The sequence below is a fragment of the Meriones unguiculatus genome, chromosome X (assembly GCF_030254825.1).
Source record: "Meriones unguiculatus strain TT.TT164.6M chromosome X, Bangor_MerUng_6.1, whole genome shotgun sequence".
Classification (NCBI taxonomy): domain Eukaryota; kingdom Metazoa; phylum Chordata; class Mammalia; order Rodentia; family Muridae; genus Meriones; species Meriones unguiculatus.
The window spans coordinates 80,159,594-80,165,410 of NC_083369.1; the positions used below are offsets into that span (position 1 = coordinate 80,159,594).

Consider the following 5,817-nt stretch of genomic DNA (forward strand, 5'->3'; position numbering starts at 1 on the left):
CATGAACAAAACATGAGTAAACTAAATGCAGCCATTTGTTATTTGTTATTTGAGAAATAGGTCAAAACCATACACTGGAGAAAAAGACAGCATCTTTAACAAATAGTGCTAGAAAACTGGATTTCTGCATGTAGAAGAGTGAAATTAGACCCATATCTATCACCTTCCCCAAAAATCAACTCCAAATGAATCAAAGTTCTCAATATGAAACCAAAACACTGAAACATCTGAAAGAAAACCTATGTAGTACCTTACAAGACAGAGGTATAGGAAAGGACTTTCTGATAGGAATTCATTTGCTTAAGAAGAATGGCCAACAATGGACAAGTAGGACCTCATCAAACTTAAAAGTTACAACAACCAACCAAGTCAAAAAATAGCCAACAGAGTGGACCACTAAAAGAGATTTCCATACAGCACATATAAAGAAAATCAAATAATAAAGAGTGAAGAAAACAAGCATCCCAGTTAAAGATGCTCTAAGGATTTGAACAGAGCATTCACAAAAAAAGAAATATAATAAGAACTACCATAAAAATACTCCGTAACTTAATAGATTATGGAAATTCATATTAAAACAACTTTGATATTTCAACTCACTGGTTTCAGAATGACTAAGATCACCAAAACAAGTTAAAATAAATTCTGGTAAAAATGTGAGGAACCCTCATTCACTGTTGGTAGGATTTCTAATTGGTAGAATAACTTTGAAAATCAGTATGAAAAATTCTTCAAAAACTAAAAATGAATCTACAGCATGGTTCAGCTATAACACTCTAGGAATATGCCCCAAAGACTCAACATTCCTCCTTTAGAGACACTTACTTAGCTATGTTCAATGTCACTCTGTTGGCAATAGATAGGAACTTTAAACAACCGAAATGTTCTTCAAATGATGAATCGACAGTAAAAATGTAGTGCACATACACAACAGAATACTATTTAACTGTAAAGAAAAATGCAATCATGAAAGTTGCATGTAAAGGGGTGGAACTAGAATGATTATATATTGATGAGATAACCTAGACCCAGAAAGACAAATGCTACATATTTTCTCTCTCAATTGTGGTTTCTAGCTCCAAATCTTCATGTGTAACTATATAATCAGGAGTAACCTCAGAACTTCAGAAATCAGGATCCATTTCAGGGAACTAGAAAGGCGAACAGTAGGATACAATGATATGAAGGAGGAAACAGAAAAATGAGGTCTCTAAATGAGGAAGCAGTTGGAAATCAGCATGGAAAGAGAGATGGAGAAAAGGGACAAACAATACCAAGAATGTTTAATAAAGCTTCAAGGAATCATATAGTTTTATATTTACCTAAAATTAGATATAATTCATGAAAGTGTATATTTGTAATATATATATATGTATTGTCAACAATGCTCTCCACAAAAGCCATAGAATTTCTAACAAAAATCCCAATACCACATTTAAAACTTTCACTTTTACCACAGAAATTATGAAAATATCATAGCACTGCAGCTAAACTAAAAAATGCAGAAAATAACTACCAACACCCAAACCTCATTAAAAATCATGTTGAGACACAACACTTTTTCAAGTAATTTACACAGCTTTTTTTTTTTTTTTTTGGCTTGAACAAGAAAAAAAGTATTCAGGATTATCTATAGCTAAAGCTGGAACACGAAATCAAATTTTGTTAGATGACAGAAACAGGTATATATTTTGAAGGTCCAAGTACACAATTAAAATGTGGAGCTCTTATTTAAAAAATTTTAACCATGTCAGTCTAGCAGTAGGAGTTTCTTAAGCCTTAAAACGAACATTTCTGTGGATCCTAGTGTAAGAAATGTTTTTGTTTTGTTTTTAATATAACTCTGTCACCTGGCAATGGACAAAGAGACACTTTGTTGATGGTATTGTTCTTATATCAGTTGGAGACAGAGAAGATGCTAATCCTTTGTTCATTGTAGCCTGATGTCTGGCTTGATGGTCAAAGCTGATTTATGCCTAGGCCACATAAAAATCAAATAAAATGAAATTAAATCCAGGCAGTGCAGCATGGGAGTAAGAAGACAAAAAACTGCAGATTGCCATGGCACCTACAGACATGCTCTCCGGTGCATGGCACAAGCAGGTCATAGACATTCAGTTGACCCCATGACATGCAGCAGGGATGGAGGATGTCACCAAGGGACCCTGTTCCTCACCCAGGCAGCACAGTGGAACTGGCTCTGGTGGCAGGGATGTGTGTGAGCCAGCCAAGGGTGTGAATGTGAGTGATCTGACCCCACCACTAATTTTTTGTGGGGTGGCACAGGGCCAGAATTGATCCTCCACTTCAGGCAGTCCAGAAAGCTGCACACAGGGTCATGAGCTCTAGAGAGCTTTCCCTGTCCCTCACCAGCTGCAGCACTCTGGAGAAAGGGTCCTACAACTTACCTGGACAACAAGCAGAGTTGACCCTGGTGACAGGCTTGCAGACAAGCTAGCCCTGAAGGCAAGAGTGCAGGACAGATGGTTCTGTTACTTGGCAATCAGGAGATCCAGCCCTGGGGTCATGAGAACAGATGAGTTGGCCATGCCCCTTGACTGCTGCAATAATTGGTAGAGCCTGCACCTTGCCTGAGGAGTATAGTGAAGCTGGCCATGGTGGCAGGGATGTGGGTGAGCCAGCCCCAAGGGTGTAAGAGAGGGAAGGCTGGCCCCATCACTTCTCTGCTCTGAAATGATCTGGGCAGAAAGGGGGGAGGAGGTGCCTTCCACCCCTTGATCCTTGTCACCTTGTCAGGAGAGCTGAACCTGGGGTCATGGGATCTATTGAGTTGAACCTGATCCTCATAGGATGCAGCAATTGGGATAACAGGCCCTGCACGTGAAAGTGCTAGTCCTACTCATCCAAAGCTATAAGATCTCAAATGACACAGGGCTACAAGAGATTAACCTGAGGAGTCCTAGTGAAGAGAAAATATTGATCATGTCACAGAAGCCAGAGAACTTGAACCAATCCAGTGACGCATTGCAATAAACATCTGCAAGTGAAGACTTATGGACAGAGGTATACACTGTGAGACACAGTGTGACATAGTATAGCTTCCACAAAGAAGTATTGTCTATACTTTGAATGGTTGTTTGATTGTTTTTTTTTTTTTTTTTTTTTTTTTTTTTTTGTTATTTCATGGTGGGTTGTTGCAAGGGCTAAGGCGGGATGTGAGGCGCCAGAGAGATGAATACGATTGGGGTGCGTTATGTGTAATTCTCAATAGTGAAAGTATCAGCTTTCTATTTGTGTTAGATAAGCTACTTCCAACTAGTATGAAAACTTGAAGGATATTAGCAAACAGTGAAGAAAAACAAATTAAAACGTGTTGTCACTATTGTTTGATATTTTTCTTGTTATTGTTGTTTTTGTTTTTTATTTTATTTGAAACAAGGTGTTGCTGGTCTGACACTTTTAGTTGTCCTCCCACCTTGCCACCACAACCCCAAGAGTTGGAACTACAAATATGCACCACACTTGGCTTGTCACTTACTTGTTAAGTTGTTGTTTGTTTTTGAAAATTGATTGTTCTGAAAAGAATAGAAAGAAGATGAAATATTTTTGAGAAGAGTAATTTTGACTTAAATAGTTGGCTCAGAAGCCCCCCTCCCCAAACAAAGAACAAAGCTCTAATTTATGCACCATTAGGCTTATTCACTGTGCCTCTTTAGTAATTGTAGATTCAGCTATAGTTAAAGTGTACAATGCTCAAATAATTTCAAATAATTTATGGTCTTTTTGTGACATACTGAATAATTCATACCATAATTTCTCTCAAGAAAATTAATGGCCTTAAGGTACTGTACTTTCTTCTTTTTTCCTATGAATAGATAGGAGAAACAGTATTTGGTCATCCTTTTTAGAGGAAGATACTTAACCTAAACATAATCTTATAAAAACGTGAAGTGTTCTAGAATTGATATAAGGGTAGTATATTCTGCACTACTAGGAGAAAGATTCAAATCAAAGGTCTAAATTTAGCCCTAGTTCTGGTATATATCTTTTTGTTTGTTTGTTTGGTTGGTCTTTATACAAACACAGGATAATGAAGACACTAACATGGTTTCAGAATAGACTGCAATTTGGTTAGACATCGTATAGCGCTACTACACAGAGGGTAGATTGCTCAGATAAACTTCCTTACCTATGTCTACAACCCATGTGTCTTTTCTGAGCTTCAGATTCATCTATTTTCTGCAGAAACTTCAAAGCATGAAACTCTCCCCCCCCCCATTCAAATGATTACTGAATCTGTTGCTTTATCTACCCTGCTACCATCTAGTTAAATAAGCAATTTCTTAGAAATATACTTGATTCTTCCCCTTTTCATTGTCAGTTGTTCAGGGCTGAGGTTCAAATAGAAGAGAATTCAGTGCAGCAGAAATTAAATCATTTCTCAAAGTAGCACCAGCAGCATGAAATGCAACTCAGTGTTGACAGAAGTGATACCTGAAGAATCTCCCTGGGAGCCTCAGGGGATTTCTACTTGAGTGCACCTGAGTTGCTGATGTCCAATACAGTAGAGAATATCCAAAAGAATCAGAATAAAGCACAACCAGTATTTGTTGACTAAGCAGAAAGACAAGATGTACTTGAATAGAGTTGACTTTAAGCAGCAGTGAAAAGAGTAGCTACAAAGCTCAGCAGTAGCTATACATATTACTTAGGAACTTGGACATTACTTAATCTGAAACTAAATATAGGTAATAGTGAATGCATGGAGGCTTATTTTTGTTATCCCTTAATTCTATTCTTGAAAAGGAAACTTCATCCATATTGTTCTGGCTTATAGGCAGAAAAGGGAGTGCTGGTAGAAACAAAATATTCACCAAAAAGATTGTTTATTATTTTTATTACTATTAATATTATTTACAGTTTTTTCACTTTGTATCCCAGTTGGAGACCCCTCCCCCCCTCATCTTCTCCTGGTCTCACCCTCTCTCCTACTCTCTCCCTTACATCTCTTCCCTACTCCACTGATAAAGGAAACTCCCGTCCTCTCAAGGTCAGTCTTATGAAAGAAGGGGGATATAAAAGGAACAGTGGGATTCTTAATTATAAATAGGCCACAATGAAATTGGACTGAAGGTATGCTTTATCTAATATTTTTTTTTTCAATGCAGTTTATTCAGAACCTTGAACAATCATCTGACCTTGGGGAAAGCCAGCCAACAGCTTAAATAGCCTCTGGGTAGCAAACCCCAGCGTGCCACATGGGCAATGCAGATAGGTCAACATACATGGAAGCAAGCCAGATCCTCAGCCTTAGCCAAATGTGGAGTTGTTTTTGACAGAGAGTACTCACCATCTGGAAGGTGGAAGGCGGAAACCAGCTCCATCTTAAAGGCGCGGCATTACGCAGCTCTCTATAGTTCCCCCTTTTTGTTTTAGACGCATCAGGCAAGAGTAGAGGTTTGATCTCTGATATTAGAAATAAATTGGGACTTTGTACTGATGTTCATTTACGTGTCATCCACCCAAAGAGCATCAGACCCGTCCCATACCTTTTTCTCAGAGGTGGGACCTGGGACATCAACCCACATGCAATCAGACATGCTCTTCTCTGGGTCTACAGCGGGTGATCCTGAGTGCGGTGCTTAGCCTCGCATCCTGAGCATAACATTTTAGCTTTTTATGGTAGCCAACCATGCTTGGGGAGACTGTCCTGCTTCAATGGCTGTAAAGGCCTGAATGATCATGGCTGCATTACGCTGTTGTGAGACTCTAATCTTGCATATATACCACAGGCAAACCAAGGAGACCAACACCAGAAGGCCTGCTAATGCACCCATGCCTTCCCATTCCTTCAGA

The 5,817-nt window shown here is 38.7% G+C and overlaps 1 non-coding gene across 1 annotated transcript; it reads left to right on the forward strand.

The window, feature by feature from the left end:
• The first annotated feature begins 1,844 nt into the window (after positions 1-1,844).
• LOC132650223 (small nucleolar RNA SNORA48) lies at positions 1,845-1,989 on the forward strand. Its single transcript, XR_009588606.1, has one exon. It is a non-coding gene; the product is annotated as a small nucleolar RNA SNORA48 (small nucleolar RNA).
• The last annotated feature ends 3,828 nt before the right edge of the window (positions 1,990-5,817 follow it).